The sequence below is a fragment of the Ambystoma mexicanum genome, chromosome 9 (assembly GCF_040938575.1).
Source record: "Ambystoma mexicanum isolate Mex_15411 chromosome 9, UKY_AmexF1_1, whole genome shotgun sequence".
Lineage (NCBI taxonomy): Eukaryota > Metazoa > Chordata > Amphibia > Caudata > Ambystomatidae > Ambystoma > Ambystoma mexicanum.
The window spans coordinates 960532011-960555468 of NC_090931.1; positions in this window are offsets into that span (position 1 = coordinate 960532011).

A 23458-nucleotide genomic window follows, 5' to 3' on the forward strand; every position below is an offset into this window, starting at 1 on the left:
AAAGTTAGACAAGCCTTGCAATATCTGAAAGACAATAACGAATCCTACAAAGAAATAAATATTGAAGAAAGCTTAAGGGAAACAACTGAAATAATTCAAGAGTCATCAGAAACTGGTCAATTTGAACTTATGTATCCTGCTGCAGTATCCACTCTTTTGGACCATTACACAATTCATCCATTGCACTCTAATGAGAGCATAGATGATGCACTAGAAACTTACCAAATGCAACAAACCAAAGGGTCATCAATGAGCATATGGGAAAAAAGTATAGAAGCACATGCTTTTCCACTGCTATTTCCTACTGGCAAAGGCGGAAGATACGATGATACACCCACTCAGATTACAGCATCAGAATACCGCTCATTACGATTGTATTCTCAAGATTCCAGATTTAGACAAAATGTGGAATACATATTCCACCTACTCTTTGAAAGTGAACTAGCAACCCTATGTTACGGAGTTGCACACATATTGAAATCTGGAACCCACTTTCAAAATATGTCAGCTAAGCAATTAATACAAAAAGTGCAAGAAAAAGATGAGGTTTTACAATCAAGTATAACAAATCTGTTTGCAAACATGCGTGGTGTGAAAGAATGCTGGTTCCGACGGCACGGAGATGTACGTTGTATGATCAGAAACCTTGGACCAACCACTTGGTTTGTTACATTAAGTTGTGCAGAGTGTGCATGGGAAGATTTACATGAGTTCCTATGCATAGCAAACAACAACATAACCAACATAGATATACTAACATCTGGAGAACTTTGCTCTTTAGATCCTGTTAATGTGTCAAGATATTTCCATCATCGTTTCATTGCTATGCTACAGTTTATTTGTAATAAAACTGTTCCTCCCCTCGGAGAAGTGCAACACTTCTTTTGGAGAAAAGAATACCAAGCCAGAGGAGCATCAAATATTCACATGCTTTGATGGATCAAATGTGCACCTAAACTTGGTCAGGATAGTGAGGCCACTGTTTTGCAGTTTATCCAAAAATATGTCACTTGTGAAATCCCTTCACAACGGACACATAGTGACCTTCATGGACAGATTTTACAATTTCAAAGACACAAATGTGGCAAATATTGTCGTCGCAAATACAAAAGCAATGGGAAATACTACACCAAATGCTGCTTTGGTTTCCCTAGACCAGTTACAGAAACAGGTGAAGTGAACAACTTCATGTCTTCAGTTTGACATAGTGTTAAAGGTAAATCACCTAAGAACACGTATTACATAAAAAGAACAGAAGAATCAAAATATATCAATGATTACAATGCAATCATTGCCCTCTTATGGAATGCAAACATAGATGTGCAGTACATTGCAGACAATTCCACTGCAGTTGCATGATATGTTACAGCCTACTTAACAAAAGCAGAAAAAACAGAGCTTCAAGACCTCTGGAATGACCTATCATCTGACAAAACACTATCTCAGAAATTGTACACCCTAGGCATAAAAATGCTCTCTCATAGAGTATGTGGTGCCTATGAAGCGGCAGATCGTTTAACCGGTACTGCTTTGTATGGAAAATCAGAAAACATAGTATGGCTAAGTCTTGGTCCTGCTAAATCTAGAAAAAGAGTTCTGAAATCATATGAAGACATAGAAACAATTGCCAGAAATGATCCCAACAGCCAAGACATTTTAAAAAACAATTTACTGGACACATACTATCCGAACAGGAGTACCACTTTGGAAACCATGTGTCTATACCACATAGCTCAAAACTTTGTAGATATAGAGTGACAGATTGTGATGGCAGCTTAGTGAAACTTACCAAACGAAGCTTAATTAACCATGTCAAATTGTCATTAAAAACTCCTCAACAGAAAGAACTATATCACATGTCCCTGCTACAACTTTTTAAACCATGGAGAAAAGAGGAAGAGATACTAGATAACTATGACTGCTATGAAGATGCTTTCAAAGCAAATGAAAGCACTATCACCGATGTGAACTTTACCCAGTACAAAACAATGTTGCACAATGAACAGCAACACAAAGAACAACTTCAGGCCCAACTAAATAAGGACACTTCTGACAGTAGTCAACCTTCTGTAACAGGAAGTCAAGTACCACTAGGACAGCCACTAATAGTAAATGAGGCAGATTTAGCTATGACAGAAGTGGAAAACACCATGTGCAACTATGAAGAAAATGTAGAAGACTTAACTGTACTACAAGCAAAACTTAACAAAGATCAGCGCATCAATTTTGAAGAAGTAACAAAATAAATTGCACATGGTGTACAACACGAAAATAAAGAATGTACCTGCCAAAATTACAAACCTAAACTGCTGTACGTCAGTGGTGAAGCTGGGTCAGGAAAAACATTCTTAATCAAAATCATCAGCAAGTTCCTTCAACAATTGACAAACAATAAACTGTCAGCTGTGGTAACTGCCCCCACAGGTTTAGCTGCCTACAACATAGGCGGTGTCACTCTACACCGATTACTACTCCTTCCAGTAGAACACCAAAACAAATTAGACTATTACAAACTTTCTGCAGAAGCTGCAATGGAACTATGCAGAGTATTAAAAGAAATGAAAATGCAACTAATAGATGAAGTGAGCATGGTGTCCAACCTAATGTTGGCTTTGATTCACCTCAGATTGCAAGAAGTACTTAAAACAAAAAACAAAGAACTCTTTGCAGGGAAACACATTATCATTTTCGGAGATCTTCTACAATTGACACCAGTGAAAGGTGAGCCTATTTTTAAAACCTTAGGACACAAACTCTGCCGTAAAACTGTTGGCAGCATAGGTAATGTGAACCTTTGGCAACATTTCCAATACAGAGAATTAACAGAAAACATGAATCAATCTGCAGATCTCACTTACGCCAACATTTTTAAAAGTATTAAAGTTGGTGTACTATCTCAAGAAGCACAAGCAATATTGAAAAACCTGCACATTCGTGCACTTTATGGCGATAGCGCATGTGCTACTGATGTTATGGAACAATTAGCGCACAAAAATGTCAATTGTATGGCCTTAATGCCAACTCTTGCCAGCTGTTTCAAATTCAATGAAACAATGTTAAAAAAGAAATGCAACCAATAATGGAAATTTGATCCACAGACAAACTAGACGTACATGGTATGACACTACCAATGTGTGAGCAAGCCACGACAAGACTAAATACCTTAGAAAATTCAATCTCCAACACAGCTGGGTTGGAAAAAATATTAAAATTATCCTTAAATTTTAGAGTAATGCTTAAGCATAACCTTGACGTGGAGAAAGGGCTAGTTAATGGGGCACTGGTTACAGTTGTTGGCTTCAAACATACCCACATGACAACAACATTCCGTTTGTCAATATTCGCTTTGTCAAACTTTCAGAAGTGAAAAGGATAGGGCGCTCAACTGCTCGATTCCTTCTCTTTAAAGACATGTATGTACGTAGAGAAAGATTTTCTCTAACTCTTGCATATGCAGTCACCATTCATAAATCCCATGGTCTTACCCTAGACAAAGCATTGATAGATATAGGAAACACAATCTTTAATGATGGCATGAGCTACGTAGCACTATAACGCTTATGTACACTTGACGGTCTATTTCTAATCAACTTTGATGGAAGTAAACTGAACGCTGATATTCCTTGCATTTTACAATACAAGAGACTGCGTTCATTGTACAGCCCCCATCTGTAATCATATCCTGTTCCAGAAAAAGGAAAACGTGGTAAAAGAAAACTAATTCAAACAGAAATGCAACAGGATGTGACGGCAATTCCTTCAAAGAAAACAAAAGAAGCTCGAACTTCATCAATTACCACAAGCAAAGAAGAACCTATTAGGGAAAGTAAATCAGGTACTTCTTCAAAGAATGAACAGAATTCCGAAAAAAACACTCACAGACAGAAATAGCTGGTCCATTCAAATTTTCAAATGAAACTGGTGTAAGTTGCTATGCAAATGTAGCAATGAATATGCAATTTCAATTGCCACAAATTGTTAACAATATTTACTTACACAGTACAGACCAATTGTGTTTGCAAATGTTAGTCCTTCATAGAAACGCAACACACAATCCTGACAACACGTGTAGTGTTCACGGAATAAGACAAGAATTGGACTACTGTGCTGGTATGGTGAGATTCACTATAAACACAAGAAGATCCACAGAGTTTCTAATGTACTTACCACAAGTGCTGGAAAACAAAAAGATACCTATAAATGAAATCTTCCAGATTTCATACATGTGGAAACATACATGCACTCTCTGTAAAAATGTGACACAGGAACAAATCCCAAATGAGCGATTTGTGTATGTATCCATACCTAATTGTGAATCTATTCCATTTCAGCAACTTCTACAGAATGCAAACCATGGCAGATTATGTACTATGTGCAATTCAGATAATCGCTCCACCTTACTGATACAAACACATAGTAACTACACAATACTTATGCTTCTACGGTACAATGCAGATGGTACCAAAAACAAATGCAAGCTGACTGTATTCAAACACGGTCAAGTGTCACTTGGTAAGAAAACCTTTACAACAATAGGTATAATCTACTACACAGGAGCCACAACCAATGCAGGTCACTACACTGCATATATTAAAAAGAAATGTGGATGGTTTGAATGTAATGATAGTACCATTACTGTGAAACAGAGATTGCCAGCTAATTTTACAAATCCGTATTTAATTTTCTTAAAGCCAAAATGTAATAACTAATCTGTACATCAACATTAACAAGAAGTTCAAGTAAAAGACTATAAACAGTTAGAATACGCCAACAGGTATCTAACTGCCCAAGAGTGTATAACAACCACACAGATAAATGAATACCACAGATCCGAAACAAAAAATAAACAGTTAGAATACGCCAACAGGTATCTAACTGTTTAAAAAACCTGCAACAGGGCAACAAACATAAAATTAATCAGAAACAACAAGTAAACACTCAAATGAAACAAATAAATTGTTTGTTGCATAGCAAAGAAAGGTTTTTTTTAATCCAACAAGGATTTTTTCCCCCAGGTCCAAGGATTCGAAAAACAGACACAGAAACTGAGCAAAATGCACAGTACACTGGTTTGTAAACTAAATATCAGGGTCAAAATAAAAGCTAAAATGTCTTTTGTACAATGTAATAGGTCTTTATAAAATACAAACACTAACATGCTCTTTTCTTTTATCACAGTGATTAAAAAAGGATATTTCCGCCAAGTACTAAAGTCATGTAAGAAATACATTGAATCTCAACAAAGTAAACAGTAAGTATAATTTCACACATGTCATACATATTAAAATCTATACGTCTGACTTATGGCAGTAATATGGTGCAGTGGCTGTAGGCAGGGCCTAGAGTGTTGGATGTATAACCTACCACCTACACCCTGCGGCCAAGCAACCAAGACTGTAGGTACTACCCACAACCATCGCAGCATATCAAAACCATGGTGGCTCATAGCTTCAATGCTTATAACTTTGGTCTTGGGTGCATGATCTGCGGCCATGCACCTAAGACTCTAGGTCGTGCACACAACCACCGCACCACAGCACACCCATGCTGACTTATAACCTCAGTGCATATAACTTCAGTCATGGGTGCATGGCTTTTGGCCATGCACCCAAGACTCTAGGTCCTGCCCACACCCACTGCAGCATATCACACCCATTGTGGCTTAAAACTTCAGTAAGTATAAATTTGGTCTTGGGTGCATGGCCTTTGGCCATGGACCCAAGACTCTAGGCCCTCCCCACAACCACCTGATCGACATGCGATACTACGGGTGTATCTATTGCTGTGATATGCTGGGATTGTTCTGGCCAGGGCCTGGAATCTTGGATGTATGGTCATAGATATTTGAAGCGATAAGTGTGCAATATATAAAACCCATGTTGGCTTATAACTTCAGTGCTTATAACTTTGTTCTTGGGTCCTCTCTAGGTCCTGGCCAGAACCCCCACAGCATATCGCACCCATTGTGGCTTGTAACTTCACTACGTATAAATTTGGTCTTGGGTGCATGGCCTTTCCAAGACTCTAGGCCCTCCCCACAACCACCTGATTGATGTTTGTTACTACGCATGTATCTATAGCTGTGATATGCTGCAGTGGTTGTGGCCAGAGCCTAGAGTCTTTGATGTAAGGCCATAGACATTTGAGTGTATGGGTGTGCAATATATAAAACCCATAGTGGCTTATAACTCCAGTGCTTATAACTTTGTTCTTGGGTGCATGGACTTCGGCCATGCACCCAAGACTGTACACGCTCCCCACAACCATCTGATTGATAAGCGATACTACGGGTGTATCCATTGCTGTGATATGCTGCGTTGGTTGTGGCCAGGGCCTAGAGTCTTGGAAGTATGGTCTATGGCCATGCACCCAAGACTCTAGGCCCTTGCCACAACCACCGCAGCATATTACACCAGTGGTGGCTTATAAATCATTAGCACAACCATAGAATGAAACATTTTAACTGTAGCATGTACTCAATTTGCACCCAGCACTCTAGGCCCTGCCCACACCTACCAGATACATAATCGATTGTATGGGTGTGATGTATGAATGTGATATGCTGCAGTGATTGTAGGCAGGGTCTACACTCTTGGGTGTTTGGCCTACGGCCTGCAGCCATGCACCCAAAACTCTACGTCCTGCCCACAACCACCGCACTGTATAAAACCCATGTATGGCCTACGGTCTGCAGCAATGCACCCAAAACTCTACATCCTGCCCACAACCACCGCACTGTATAAAACCCATGTTGGCTTATAACTACAGTGATTATAACTTTGTTCTTGGGTTCATAGCTTTTGGCCATGCACCCAAGACTCTAGCTCCTGCCCAGAACCACCACAGCATATCACACTCATTGTGGCTTGTAACTTCACTACGTATAATTTTGTTCTTGGGTGCATAGCTTTTGGCCATGCACCCAAGACTCTAGGCCCTCCCCACAACCACCTGATTGATGTGTGGTACTACGGGTGTATCTATAGCTGTGATATGCTGCAGTGGCTGTGCGCAGAGGCTAGTGTCTTGGGTTTAAGGCCATAGATATTTGAATGTATGGGTGTGCAGTATATAAAAACCATAGTGGCTTATATCTCCAGTGCTTATAACTTTGTTCTTGGGTGCATGGCCTTCAGCCATGCACCCAAGACTCTATGTCCTGGCCACAACCACCACAGCATATCACACCCATTGTGGCTTGTAACTTCACTACGTATAAATTTGGTCATGGGTGCATGGCCTTCGGCCATGCACCCAAGACAGTAGGCCCTCCCCACAACCACCTGATTGATGTTTGATTCTACGGGTGTATCTATTGCTATGATATGCTGCAGTGGTTGTGGCCAGGGTCTAGCATCTTGGGAGTATGGCCTACGGCCATGCACCCAAGACTCTAGGCCCTGGCCACAACCACCGCAGCATATCACACCCATGGCGCCGTATAAATCAATAGCACACCCATAGAAACAAAAAATGTAACTACGCCATGTACTCAATTTTAATGTCCGCTAACACCACGCGTGCCCTTAGAACAGTTTCAAGTTGCCTGCGCACACCACGGACTGAAGTACTATCCTTATGATACCCCTCATTTTCAGTACTTACAAACATCCCGGACAAGGCGGGCATATGGAATACATCATTAACAACTGCCGCCTAAACAAATACAGTATTTCACCCATCTCTTACTCTCTGAACCTCCCCATGCACTCTGACGCACCAAAACAGTTTCCGAAACAGCATTTCGCCTCTGGTCGCCGCCGCGCTGTCGGCGGATCCAAGATGCCGGGCGCATCCAAACAATCTGACGCACATCACGCCTCACTCCAGCCAATCAGCGGAGACGTTGCGTGTCTGCGGTCATGACGCCAGCCCCTTAGCCAATCGTTATCTTGTCCGCGGAGCGAACAGGGAAGTGTGACCGTGGAGCGGACATAGATATCACTAATTTTTTAAGACCTACTTTTTGTTTGTTTTAAAGAAAACTACTGGACAGATTGTCACCAAATTTACAAAAGCATGCTTTCGGGACCAAGCCCCTCCCCCTGCTGCAAATTTGGTGAAAATCCGTCCAGAGGTTTGGCCTGTAGGCGTGCGCAAAGTTTTTCCCCCATTCAGTCTATGGGAAAAAAGACGTTTTGGGACCCCCCCTATAGGTTTTCCCCCCCTTGACCAAACATCACCAAACTTTGCAGAAATATTCAGAGTGGCCCATATACTTTTTTTTGCAAGGTTTGGTGAGGATTCGTCCAGGGGGAGCAAAGTTATAGGCCGCCCACAAAGTGCTCTTCCTATGGAAACAGCAACTTAACCATAACTACACAGCCACTAGCATGGTTGTGTAATAGCCCCCTTTCGGCATTCAGCTGTCCACAAAAATCAGACTTGAGTCTCACATGTCCATGCCTCTGTTTCGGCTTCAACCCGCCCCCCTGACCCCACACCCTTCCCTTCTTGGCCCTGGGGATCCCACCACTGGGAGATCTCCCTCCGAGCCGAGGACCCTCCTGACCTCGGGAGGTTTGTTAGTTAGAGCCGGGAAGCTCTGGTCGTAGTCTAGGAATGGTGCCCAAGTGCTCGAGAAACAATGTAGGAGGCCTGCTTTGGCTGCCGACACTTTTTCCACGAACGGTATGTTTCACATTTTCATCCACCAGTGAGACATGAATGGCCCTTCAGTTGTCTTCCAAGTGTGGGCAACTGTAATTCTGCCGGCCAAGAGAAATTGGGTCAGTAGCTTAGCTCATTTTCCGGAACTTGGGTAGACTCCTGGGACCGGGGGTCCTAGTAGGATGGGTTCTGGTTCTAACGGGATTGTCACCTGGGTGATATCTTATATAGTGGCCATGCATTGTCTCCAGAAGGTGTTTACCTTTGGGCATGACCACCACATGTGGAAGTAGGAACCCGGCTGTCCGCAGAGACAGCAGCAGGGGTCCAGGGCCCGGTTCATACGGTGGAGCCTGAGGAGGGGGTAGTACCAGCGTAGGAGCACCTTATGCGTGCATTCTCTGTTGGTGATACAAAAGGAGGAAGAATGTGTCCCTGTCCAAATGTCCACCCTAGTCTGATCCTCCAGGGGGTGTCCCAAGTCTGCCACCCATTGCAACATGTGAGGGGCTCTTGTGGAAAGAAAGTCTTCCTGTAGGAGTTTATAAAGGGTAGAGATTTTCCCCTGTGGGGGGAGATCTTTTAGGGTGAGCTCGAGGGAATTGGGGGTGTGCATCGCCTCTTGGAGGGTTAGGGGGTGAGAGCACCAATGCCGTAGTTGAATGTAGGGGAATCTGTCCACTTCAGTGAGCCGAAAGGCTGCTTTGCATTGCTCAAATGAGCGAGGTTGGCCCCACACAAAGAGTTGTCCTAGGGATTCAAGACCACACGCAATCCAATTTTTAAAATTCAGGGTATGGATCCCTGGGGAAAAAGCTGGATTATGGAATATTTGGTTATAGGGGCCCAGCTCCCTCGGGATGCCCCTATGCCTCAAGGCCCAATCCCATGTGGTCAGGGTATATTTGGTGGAGGACAACAGTTTTCTCCAGTGCTGGCAAAGTGGGGGGAGAGATGTGTGGGAGGAAGCGCAGGGGAAGTGACAAGCAGGATTGTTCTGCCTCCACCCACTTTGGGCGCTCAGAGGATATGAGCCATGCCCGAGTGTGCGCCAACTGTGCTGCCACCTGGTACCCACGCAGGTCACGGACCCCCAACCCGCCTAGTTTGGCACTGCCCATCATTGTTCTTTGCGAGATTCTTGCCTTTCTACCCTTCCAGATGAACCAGAACTTTTTCCTCTGCAAGCGGCGGAGAGGGGGCAGTGTGTTTGTGACAGGCAAGGAGGAACAGGCGTATAGGAACCTTAGAAGGAGGTTCATTTTACAGGCGGTAATGTGCCCAATAAGTAAGATTTCTTGTGTCAGCCAGCGGTCCAGGTCCCTCTCAAGCTCTTTAAAGAGTGGGGGCAAATTCACCCGATATACCTCTTTTGGGAGAGCGTGAATATGAAACCCCAAGTAGGGAATCACTTTTTCGCTCCATTGGACTGGACAGAGAGTTTTGAGGGATTCCCGCTCACCTGGCTGTAGGCCTATCCCCAGCGCTACAGATTTATCCAAATTGATGGTGAAGCCCGTTACCTTCCCAAATCTATCAATTTCAGAGAGAGCAGGCCACAATGAGGAGCTTAAGTCTGTGATGGATAGCAGGATGTCATCTGCGTAGTAAAGGGCTCTTTTGTGCTGGGAAGAGCCAACTTGTAGGCCCTTAATCCTTGGGTCTAATCTGATTCTCTGGGCAAAGAGCTCCATAACCATGGCAAATAGGAGCGGGGATAGGGGGCATGCTTGCCTGGTTCCACAAGTTAGGGGGATGGGGCCTGAGAGGGAGCCATTGACCCTGAGAAGGGTTTTCAGGGATTTATAGTTAGCCAAGACCATTTTTTGGAAGGTCGGCCCGAAACAGAATGCTTCCAGGGTAAGACGCATGAAGGCCCAATCAACTTTATCAAACACTTTGGTAGCGTCCAGGGCTAGGAGCGCTAGTTTCCGCAAGTCTAGGGTAGCGATATCGATTAAGTTCAGGGCCCTGCGAATATTATCCCCTGTTGGCCTGTTTTTAATGAAACCTGTTTGGCCTGGGTTGGTTATGTCGGGCAATACGCTTGCCAGGCGGTTCGCGAGGATTGGAGTAGATGTTAGCGTCTATGTTCAAGAGGGAGATAGGTCTGTAAGAGCTATTGTCCCTGGGGTCTTTGCCTGGTTTGAGTAGGAGGATGGTGATGGATTCCTGCATGGACGGGGTAACAGAGCCTGATTCACTAAATTAGTTGAAGAGGGTGACCAGGGAGGGAGTCAATTGGGGGCAGAACATATTATAAAACCTGGTTGAGTATCCATCAGGGCCTGGGGCTCTAGGTTTGAGGGATTTAATGGCAGTGTCAACCTCCTCACCTGAGATTTGGGTGTCGAGGCTCTCCCGAAATGAGTCTTTCAGCTGGGGAAGTGCCGCCCTCCGCAAGTATTCCAATTGTTAATCTTGGTCTCGTGATGATGCGGTCATTACCTCGGACAAGTGGGCCTCCGCCAGTCACAGTTTTTCCTGTTCCGCATATTGGACAACACCATGTTGGTCACGGATCCCAATGATTGTGTTTTTCCTCCTCGTCCTTGCCAGCTTTACCACCAGCAGTTTGTTTGCCTTGTTTTTTCTGGCTTAGTAGCCTTGTTTGGATTTGGCTAGTAGATGTGCCGTGTTCTCCGCATAGTGAGCTTGCAGTTTTTTCAGAGCGGCTTGTAAGGCTCGTTGAGTTTTTGGGGACCAGCCTTTATGTTTATGGTTTGCTTCAGCTTTTTGGACCTCTTCCTCGAGGATTAGACGGGCTTGTCGTTTGCGTCTATGGTATGCTGCCCCCTGCATGATCAGTTCCCCCCGCACCACTGCCTTCATGGTGTCCCAGGTGTTATTTGGGGAGGTCTCTTCGTTTGGGTTTTCCTTGAAAAAACTTTTGATCGTTTTGGCAATCGGGTCTCTCAGTGGCATTTCATTGAGCATGTGGTCATACAGATTCCATCGGCGTTGCGGAATCGGGTCTGGGTCATGCACCCGGAGGGCGAGCGTTATTGGAGCGTGGTCAGATAGTATCTTGGATCCGATGGTTACCTCATCGACATAGGCCAAGATCTGGGGGGAGGCCAGTAAGAGGTCTATCCGTGAGAATGTCCTATGCACATGGGAGTTGAAGGAGAAGTCTGTCTCGGCGGGATGAAGCACTCACCATGAGTTCACCGCCTCTAGGATCCAAATGAAGTGGAGGAGGCTGATAGCGAGTTTGAAATCTTTGGGGGTTGGAGGGTGTGATCTGTCTCTTGCTGGGTCAGGGACCCCATTAAAGTCCCCTCCAATGAAAACTTGGCTTTCCACAAAGGGAAGGAGAGTATTGCCCAGTGTCTCATAGAAGGTGTCTTGTCCCTCATTGGGGGCATATACAGAGATACGTGATACAGTTGCCCAAGCAGTAGACATTTAACCACCACGTAGTGACCCTCAGGGCATCGTTTGGTCTCCAGGATTCGTGGATTCAGTCCTCTTGCGAAAAGGATCGCTGCCCCCCCTTTTTTGGTACTGCTAGAGGCCAGGAATTGGAGCGGGAAGTGCTTATTGCGGAGCCGTGTGAAATTTGCTACAAGAAGGTGTGTCTCCTGTAGAAAGGCCACTGCGGTTTCTCCATCCTGCAGTCTCTGCAAAACTGATTTGCGTTTGGCGGGGGAGTTCAACCCCCTAATGTTAAGTGTGACAAACTTCAGAATTAGATAAGGTGGGGGCAGGTCGAAGCTTCCGGGGGAACCGGGCGCGGGTATTGAGAAGAACGTGGATCAGCCATCTTCTGGGGGTTTCGTTGGCTTGACGTCACCCTGTGATTGGGATTTTAACATCGACCACCAACGGGAGGCTGAACCTTTAACAGTTTGGGGGGCCGGTATTTCTGAACCTGCACATCCCCTGGCCAACGGGGCAAACTTGTCCATCCAGCCAACCGGGCTAGGACAATTAGCAAAATCTGAGTTCCACTCCAAAGAAGATTTGGTGGCATATGCCTTGGAGTTGGGCATGAGCCGTGGGAAGCCCGCAGCATGTTTTTGTGGCTATGTGTTTCAGTGCCGGCTATTCTGTCCCGGGCCCGCAGATAGTCTCCAAGGGGGTAGTGGTGGCCAGCACCTCAGAGTGGAACCTGAGCCGCATGAAACTTGTATGGTTACACTAGTCGCTCTGGGTTCCAATGCCATATGGAGCCTGCCAGCCCTGCAGAGGGTCACTTCACCTTCCGGCTCCTTTGCATCTTCGACCAGATGCACGCTTCGGCTTCAGTGGAGAGCCGACTGCCCCACCCTCCGTACAGTCTGGTGAAGGATCTTTTGATCCCCCGAGTGAATCAGGGCGTAGGATCGCTAGTGCATCTTCGAGGTGGCTGATTCTTAAAAGGGTACCCTTGTAGGAAAATTGAAGTGCTGTTGGAAACAGCCATCGGTACCGGAATTGGTGGTCCTGGAGGAAGAGTGTCAGCGACCGGAGGGCCCTCCTCTTTTGTATTGTTAGGAGGGAGAGATCTTGGTATATTTGGAGGGGGAACCCGGAAAAGTTAGCTCATCGCGGGATCGACGTATTGCTGATATGGCTTCTTTAGTGGTGTAGAAATGCCACCCTTGTTATCACATTGGGGGGAGTCTGAATCCACCCCCCGTCGAGGGTGCAGTCTGTGGGTGCGGTCCAACATCAGCTGTGACTTGATATGATATGATATGATATGGTATTTGTAACGCGCCTATACACAAGTGTTTCAGGAGGTGAGGGCCCCTCAGGTCACACATAGGTGGTCAGGGTTCAGAGGCCGCTGAGGGCGGCGTAGGGTTTAGATTTCAACTTTAATGGCGGGTCCTACAGGTCCAGGCTCCTAGTTGTGAATGCCCTCGCCGGGCGAAACAGGCCACCTTGTGTCCAGAAAAAGCAGGCAGCCAATCTCTTCTCAAGTCCTGCAATTTTGGGAGTGGGTATGCAGTCGTGGGCCGGTGCACCCCAGGTGGTGGTTGAAGGCTTGAGCGTGGCCCGAGGGGGGGGCACACCCCCAGGCACACCTCGCCGTCTCAAGCAGCCTCAGGGAGTGAAGGCGCGCCGGAATCTCTGCGGCGGAGTTGCTAGGTGCCCTTGTAATAGCCGCTTCCCATGCAGGGCACAGGAGGACTCTGGAGGTCCAGCGTACGCTTGGGTAGGGACCGGCCGCTGAGGGCGAGCCACCGCCAGGAATCCAGGAATTATTCCCCCTCCACTGAGGGTGGCGGGTCAGGTTGCCAGGTCACATGAGGTGCCAGACGACTGCCCGCCCCCACCACACCAGGCGCCGGAGACAGGCTGATCCGGAAACCGGGTCTCCCGCAACACGAGACCGCCCGGCAAGCTGGACCGGCAGGCTCCGCCCCAGCCCACCAGCAGAGACCAGCAACACCTACTGCATCCCCCGGTCTCACACGGGGGCTGGGCGTGCTCGACTCCCCACAGTTCAGTGCAGCAAATGTCCTCCTCGTTGCGTGAGTGTGGTCGGGTAGCTTTCCTGAAGTGCTCTCTGGGAAGTGGTTCCGGTGGGCTGGAGGGCGACAGGAGGATTAGGGCTCCTTCCACCGCAGATCGCAGCCGAGGCCCCCAGCCGCCAGCCCCACTGGACGCTGCAACTACGCCACTCCAGTCGTCTGCCATTGTGTGCCGTCTGTCATGATCTCTGCTTCCAAAAGGTCAGGGTTTTCCCAACTCCCTTGGAAGCAGATCCATAACCCAGGTTCCGAGTGCCAACCAGTCCCAATTGGGACCTTTTGGACCCAGTCCTGGCGCCAGTGGCACCAGGCTCATAAATATGCCCAGTCCCAGCGCTGGAAGCGCCGGGCTCATAATGCTTGGGTGGACTTACCTTCAGCAGACCATGCTGCTTACTTGCCTGCCAGTTGAGCCTCTGATCCTCTTCTGTTTGGAACTACTTTTCCTGTTGGGTGGGGCTGGAGCCACTCCCTAGATTCAGAACACTGGAACTCTTCTGGAAGGCAGGAACTCTTTTCTTACCAGGAACTCTTTTCTTACTTAGGCGTGGCTGTGGAAGGAGACACCTAAGCACTACAGGAGGCTATTTAAACCACACCCGGTGGATGAATCTTGCTTTGCGTTATTCTGCAACCTCTGCAGCAGAACGCTCATCGTGTCTTCTGCATCCGGTCCTGGGCCTAAGGAAAAAGGCTTACCATCCTGAATCCAGTCTTCAGCAACACCTATAAAGACAAGGAAGAACAGGTTAGCATTCCGGCACCTGAAAGGCAAAGGCTTACCATCCTGAATCCAGTCTTCAGCAACACCTATAAAGACAAGAAAGAACAGGTTAGCATTCCGGCATCTGAAAGGCAAAGGCTTACCTACTCTTCGTACGCTCCGGAGGCCTTCGGCTCTGCATCCCGCATCTGAAAGACAAAACAAGGTGCGTTTAAAGACATTGGGGAACTTTAATACTCACGTGCCATTACTCCTTTCCACATCTAATCCAGTGGGTATTCCGGCACCCTGCAGCCGCTCCGAACTCGTACCTGCAAAATAAAAAGACAGTTAGAGCGCATAGTGAAGCAGGCAACAAGCGCTTACTTACGTGCTTCCAGGCGCTTCTATTCATCACACGGGCTCCATCTTCAACTCACTTCAGCCCGTCATCCGCCATCGCCGGAACCCTGCAAAACAAGAGACATCATTACTAAAGACTTTAAAGACATTTGAATGACTCGAAACTTACCGTTCGTGCAGTAAACGACGGACAGCAGTCCTCTGAAGTCAAGAGGCCTGCGCTACCTATCCAGTGAAGAAACTGGTTACAGCACCCTGCCCCGAGGCAGATGGAGAGCTCGGCATTCACTTACCTAAGGTGAGAGCGTTAACCTTTGGGGGTCTACAGGAGAGGAGAAGAGGAAAGAGATAGGGACACCCCAATAACCCCAGTTCATTAACCCCATATTTTCTATCTGCAGACATCTTACTCTACACGTCAGGCATACAGTGCACAGAGGTCCAGCCCAAAGAGCCAACCGGGTGCTACACATCACCTTTGAAGATACGGTAGTCGCCCAGTCAAGACCGGCGCCTCTGCGAGAATCAGGTGAGCGTTACACCGTCTCGGCAGCAGGCTCTGCCAACTTCATCTGCTTCGTTCTGGGCTTCTATCAATATACATATATACAAGACCAATGGGGTCTAAAGGGTTAATGCACAAGCCTACCGCAAAACTCTCGCCCAGGCGCTATGGAAACCTCGGATACTGACCCCCTAGCCCGGTTACTTGGGGAACTAAGGGCAGAAGTGCATGCAGCTCGTCAGGAAACGAATGCTCTAAGAAGGGAACTAATTATTTCCAAGGAGAGAACAGACAATCTTGCTAGACAAGTGCTACAGTCACAAGCCGGACAGACCCCGTTACCCGCATCAGGGGCAAATCTTCCTTCAACATCCTCTATGAATCCAGTGCAGATCAACCTACCTGGGAATGTACCTCTGGCTCCGCCCGAACGATTTTCTGGTGACCCAAAGAGGTTTGCAGTATTTATCAATCAGTGCCGGTTGCACTTCTTATGCCGGCCAGCAGCCTTTCCAACTGATCAAGCAAAAGTAGCTTTTGTACTTTCGTACCTTAGTGGCAATGCGGCAGACTGGTCGATCCCTCTAGTTAATCAAGATGATCCGGTTCTCCATGATTTTCAAGCCTTTCAGCTTAGTATGGAAAAACTGTTCGCAAGACATTCACAGGGGCAGGCCTTGGACAATGAGCTTCTTTCGTTGCGACAGGGTAATCAAGACCTTTTGGCTTATATTGCATCTTTCAATAGACTAATAGTGGAAACTCAATGGCCTGAGGACAAAAGGATTACGCTGTTTTATAGAGGTCTACGTGGAGAGCTCAAAGACGTTTTAGCCCAAGTAGTGAATCCCCCACAAGACTGTTCGGATTATATAGACTTGGTCGTTCAAATAGATCACAGGCTGCAGAACAGGAAGGCCGATCGTTCCAAGTTTGATGCTCGAGTATTTTCCAAACCGCCAACTCCTTCCAAAGGAGTAGACTCCGGGGAACCCATGCAAATAGGGGGTCTGAAAGGTCCTCTAACACAAAGGGAGCGGGAAAGGAGGAAACAGTTGCAATTATGCCTATATTGCGGAAACTCAGGGCACTTTCTTCGAGACTGTCCGGTGAAACCTGCCAAGAAGGCAGTAGGAGCTGCAGTTACCAAAGTTACAAACTCTGAGCAGGGAAACGACCTTGCCCGACAAGAATAGAGGTCCTCTTGCCGAGCGTGAAAACCAGTTCCGTGACCTCGCATTTCGTGATACCTATGGTCCTCATTAGCCCTGATAATCCGGATCGATTACATGCAATTGAAGCTTACGTCGACAGCGGTGCCATCGGCAATTATGTGGATCATGAAATGGTTTTGAGGATGAATCTAACTCTTTGTCCCAAGGCTGTAAAGGACGTCATTACTACGGTGGATGGTACGGAGATAGCCTCCGGGCCAGTAACGCATACCACTCAAGAGGTGACGCTAGTAAGTCAAGATGGACACCATGAGAAGATCGTGTTCGATGTGATCAAGGCCCCTCAGTTTCAGATTATTCTAGGAATACCTTGGTTAGAGAAACACAATCCTCTGATCGATTGGCGAGCAAGAACGGTCCAGTTTCCAGAATGTGTCTCTACTTGTCACCCTCCACCTGGTGTTGCACTGGCCGCAATTTCTTCAGAGACTCCCCAGTTACCTCCCGAATACCTAGAATACCAAGATGTTTTCCGGAAGGATCAGGCTAACTCTCTACCTCCTCATAGGTCTTATGACTGCCAGATAGACCTGATACCTGGATCTACTCCTCCTTGTAGTAGAATTTATGCCCTCACCGAGCCTGAGAACCTTCACCTTCGACAATACCTGGATCAATACCTGGCAAATGGGTTTATTCGTCCTTCCAAGTCCCCTGCTTCTTCAGCTTTGTTCTTCGTTCCAAAAAAGGAAGGAGACCTTAGAACTTGTATCGATTATCGCTCCCTGAACCAGATCACCGTTAAGAATAGATATCCGTTACCTTTGATCCCTGAACTCCTGGACCAAGTCAGAAAAGCATGCATATATACAAAGCTGGATCTTAGAGGAGCTTACCACTTGGTACGAGTAAAAGAGGGCGATGAATGGAAGACGGCCTTCCGCACCAAGTATGGGCTATTTGAATATCAGGTCATGCCCTTCGGACTTTGCAATGCCCCGGCCGCCTTTCAATATTTTATGAACGATGTCCTCAGAGAGCTCATAGATGTATGTGTTGTTGTTTACATTGACGACATCCTCGTTTATTCTTCATCGGAATCTGAACATCGGAAACACGTGAAAATGGTCCTCGAAAGATTGCGTCAACACAAACTTTTCGCTAAGTTGGAAAAATGTGTTTTCAACGTGACTGAAGTTGAATTCTTGGGATTCATATTATCACCTGGCGGAGTGCGTATGGATTCAAAGAAGGTCGATGCAGTTCTCAAATGGCCATCACCATCCTCCGTAAAAGGTGTGCAAAGCATGTTAGGCTTCGCTAACTTTTACCGCAGGTTTATCCCCGAATTCTCTCGAATAGTCCAGCCCATCACTGCCTTGTTAAAGAAAAACAAACGTTTTGAATGGTCTACCGAGGCGGAACAAGCTTTCCAGGATTTGAAGACTAAATTTATCTCTGCACCAATCTTAAAACACCCTCGCCCCGAACTCCCCTACATCGTGGAAACTGATGCTTCAAGCCTTGCCATGGGGGCAGTTCTATCACAAAAGGACCCGGTAACCAATCAGTTGCATCCCGTGGCATTTTGGTCCCGCAAATTCTCGCCTCCTGAAATCAATTACACGATTACTGACAAGGAACTTCTGGCTATCAAGTCTGCCTTTAAGGCTTGGCGGCATTATCTGCTGGGGGCCCGACACACCGTTACTGTGATTACGGATCACCGAAACCTGCAATATTTGAAGACCGCAAAAGCCCAATCCTCTAGACAACTCCGTTGGGCATTATTCTTTGCCGAGTTTGACTTCATAATTACCTATCGACCTGGTACAAAGAACGGTAAAGCCGATGCCCTTTCTCGGATGGGAGTGGAAGAACACTTGGTCAACCCTAAACCTGTACCAATCATTCCCGAACAAAGAATTCTGGGTGTAATCGCCACAGAATCCATAGAGGAAGTTAAGGATAAAGCCAGGCAACTTGTAACTCCAGCAGACATACAGAATTGGCATCTGCAGGGAAAGGACTTTGCAGTAAAGGACAACTTATTGTATTTCCAAGAACCATTATACCTACCCAGCACAGATTTACAGAAAAAAGTAATCTCTTGTTATCACGACTCTTTAATGGAAGGTCATCCCGGTATAGCCAAGACCTCAGAAAAGATCAAGCGCTACTTCTGGTGGCCGTCTTGGAAAAAAGATATCAGAGACTTTATAATGTCCTGTGGAGTATGCGCCCAAAACAAGAGTCAAAAGGAAAGACCAGCAGGCCTCTTACGCCCTATTGACATCCCACCTCGCCCTTGGCATACGCTTTCTATGGACTTCATCACCGATCTACCTCCATGCTCCGGATACAATACGATTCTAGTAATTGTGGACTTATTCTCCAAGATGGCGCATTTCATTCCGCTCAAAGGCTTGCCAACAGCAGCAACTCTGGCCCGAGAATTTCTCGAAAACATCGTCCGACTGCACGGTTTTCCTTCGGTTCTAATTTCGGATCGAGGTAGTCAATTTATTTCTCATTTTTGGCGAAGTTGCTGTCGGTCGGCTCAAATTGATGTGAGACTATCGACCAGTCACCACCCTCAGACCGACGGACAAACCGAGAGGACCAATCAAACTCTGGAACAGTATTTACGCTGCATGCTGCAACAAACTGAAAAAACTTGGAAAGATATCCTTTGGATAGCCGAGTATGCCTACAATAACTCTGTCCATTCGGGAACTGGGAAAACCCCGTTTTTTCTTTTGTACGGCAGTCACCCTCGAACCTCGGAGTTGGATCCCCTCCAAGATCTTGAAACACCAGCAGTAGACTACCTGCATTCTACAATCACCCAAGCCTTTAAGGAAGCTGTTTCTCACCTTCAAAGGGCTAAAGAACAATACAAGAAAGGAGCAGATCAACATCGGAAGGAAGCCCCTCACTATCAAGTAGGGGATCAAGTCTGGTTATCCACCAAATATGTATCTCTAAAAGGGCCACGCACATTCAACCCAAGATACCTTGGTCCCTATTCCATCACTACCATAGTAAACCCAGTAGCGGTCAAGTTGGACTTGCCCCCGCACATGAAGATACATCCGGTCTTCCACGTCTCTCTATTAAAACCCGTGCAACCTCAAACCCGACTAACCAAATCTCCAAAACCTATCCTAGTGGATGGAGAACTCGAGTTTGAAGTCAAAAGCATTCTGGACTCCAAGATCTCCAAATCTAAACTATTCTACCTAATTGACTGGAAAGGCTACGGCCCCCAAGAGAGATCCTGGGAACCTGCTGAATATGTCCACGCTCCTCGCCTAATCAAAAGATTTCACCGAACATTTCCTGACAAGCCAAAACCCCCGGAGAAGCCCGGTTTGGGAGGGGCCTTGAGGGGGGGTACTGTCATGATCTCTGCTTCCAAAAGGTCAGGGTTTTCCCAACTCCCTTGGAAGCAGATCCATAACCCAGGTTCCGAGTGCCAACCAGTCCCAATTGGGACCTTTTGGACCCAGTCCTGGCGCCAGTGGCACCAGGCTCATAAATATGCCCAGTCCCAGCGCTGGAAGCGCCGGGCTCATAATGCTTGGGTGGACTTACCTTCAGCAGACCATGCTGCTTACTTGCCTGCCAGTTGAGCCTCTGATCCTCTTCTGTTTGGAACTACTTTTCCTGTTGGGTGGGGCTGGAGCCACTCCCTAGATTCAGAACACTGGAACTCTTCTGGAAGGCAGGAACTCTTTTCTTACCAGGAACTCTTTTCTTACTTAGGCGTGGCTGTGGAAGGAGACACCTAAGCACTACAGGAGGCTATTTAAACCACACCCGGTGGATGAATCTTGCTTTGCGTTATTCTGCAACCTCTGCAGCAGAACGCTCATCGTGTCTTCTGCATCCGGTCCTGGGCCTAAGGAAAAAGGCTTACCATCCTGAATCCAGTCTTCAGCAACACCTATAAAGACAAGAAAGAACAGGTTAGCATTCCGGCACCTGAAAGGCAAAGGCTTACCATCCTGAATCCAGTCTTCAGCAACACCTATAAAGACAAGAAAGAACAGGTTAGCATTCCGGCATCTGAAAGGCAAAGGCTTACCTACTCTTCGTACGCTCCGGAGGCCTTCGGCTCTGCATCCCGCATCTGAAAGACAAAACAAGGTGCGTTTAAAGACATTGGGGAACTTTAATACTCACGTGCCATTACTCCTTTCCACATCTAATCCAGTGGGTATTCCGGCACCCTGCAGCCGCTCCGAACTCGTACCTGCAAAATAAAAAGACAGTTAGAGCGCATAGTGAAGCAGGCAACAAGCGCTTACTTACGTGCTTCCAGGCGCTTCTATTCATCACACGGGCTCCATCTTCAACTCACTTCAGCCCGTCATCCGCCATCGCCGGAACCCTGCAAAACAAGAGACATCATTACTAAAGACTTTAAAGACATTTGAATGACTCGAAACTTACCGTTCGTGCAGTAAACGACGGACAGCAGTCCTCTGAAGTCAAGAGGCCTGCGCTACCTATCCAGTGAAGAAACTGGTTACAGCACCCTGCCCCGAGGCAGATGGAGAGCTCGGCATTCACTTACCTAAGGTGAGAGCGTTAACCTTTGGGGGTCTACAGGAGAGGAGAAGAGGAAAGAGATAGGGACACCCCAATAACCCCAGTTCATTAACCCCATATTTTCTATCTGCAGACATCTTACTCTACACGTCAGGCATACAGTGCACAGAGGTCCAGCCCAAAGAGCCAACCGGGTGCTACACATCACCTTTGAAGATACGGTAGTCGCCCAGTCAAGACCGGCGCCTCTGCGAGAATCAGGTGAGCGTTACACCGTCTCGGCAGCAGGCTCTGCCAACTTCATCTGCTTCGTTCTGGGCTTCTATCAATATACATATATACAAGACCAATGGGGTCTAAAGGGTTAATGCACAAAATGGGTCCACAACCTAAAAGGGGAAGGAAACAGGCAGTGCAAAAAGTCTTTAGTCCCTTCTGCATCAAACACAATCCTAACTGAAAGGCAGTCCAATCCCAAAGAAGAGTGGAGCCTATTGCTCAAATGTACTTGCAATGCTGGCGCACGCAGTAATGCAAATGGGCAAAACGGGGTCTCTTCAGGGGTCTGTAGAAGCTCGGGAAGGTGGGTGAGATGATGCAGAATAAGTTCCCAGTATTTGTGGGAATAGTTCGCACAAGCAGTGGAAAGGAGAGTGGCCCTCAGGGGCCACTCATGTGTAAAAATGGATGGATGCACTAGGGGCCACCGGTTAGGGTTGCAATTACTCACTGACCCCCGGCACACTCAGGCCCAAACTTTGGCAGTCGAGTCCACTTTGGTTGCAGGCTCAAATGCAGCAATCTCACAGCTCTGCAGCTTTCAGCAACAAAGTTACAGCGTTGATTCCCAAACGGGACAGTGGCGAGTTCTCCGCTCCTGGTGGATGGATCAGGCCAGTTCCACTGTAGCAGGCTTCAGGGCACAGAGGGGCACAGCTGCAATGGGTTTGCAAAGTTTGTCACCACGGCTGGGCGACACGGTAACCGTGTGTACTCCGGTTTGGACGCGCTCTCTTTACTCCAGACCTGGGAATGCGAAGTGTACGAAATTCGGTGTGAGAGTGCCGTGAACACAGAGTTTACGGGGTACCAAGTTCCAAGGGCCTCCTCGAAACGGTGGCAGTGACAGAGCAAAGGTCCTGCGTAAACTGGTCAGCCCAATGGTTGGCCCAGGGCCACTTCCGAGAAGGCTTACTTGCAGGTTCTGATGAAGGTGGCGAGAATAGTTGGTCCCACTATTCCAATGGGTGAAAGCGTCTTCACAGACCTTCTAGGACGACCAGATGCAGAGGGGTCCAGTGGGACGACAGCAGGCTCAGGGTGCCAAACTTTCCAGCGGGTCACCAGTGGTTCCTCAACTCGGCTTCTTAGTTTCAGGATACTTGGATCCTATCCTTCGTTCAGTGAGAACTCCAGAGATCGGCATTGTATAGGTGTTTGGAGCCTTCTCTTATCCAAAATCTCCTTCGCACCAAAACAAAGAGGATCCAATGGGAGATCTGCTCACATACAGGCATAACATACGTGGACCAATCATGGACCACGGTGGTCCCAGGCATTCATAGCACACCAGACTCTCTGGCACCCGGGATGTGTGTTGGAACTAGACAGTCTAGCCCACATCCTGGAAGCACACACACAAGGGATGCATAAACCCGCAAAACCTTATGTGTTTCGCAGGAGAATGCATGCCCAAATAAGGACTGACCCGGGTCGGCTCGATGGCCAAAGGACAGGACAAAGAACCTTGTGGCATGGCCATTTTGGAGCCAGGCCACCTATTTGTGCCAATCGCAGTAACTGCGGTTTACCTGGCAGGAAAGCGTTAAAAATACATGAAAAGATAAGCTGCCACCAGCCCTGTCCAAAGCACATCTGCACTTCTCCTAAAAAAATCCTTTGAGTGTATCTAGGGGCTTTAGAAATGACAGGAAGACCCAAATGCACTGTACTGTAAGGTACTTTGTGCACTTGCAACATGTTGCAGAAATGTTGCAACATTGACAAGGACTAAGGGAAGCAAAGTCTCCCAGTACTGACTGTCTTTAAGGCCATGTCAGTTTCCCCATAAAAAAGTGAC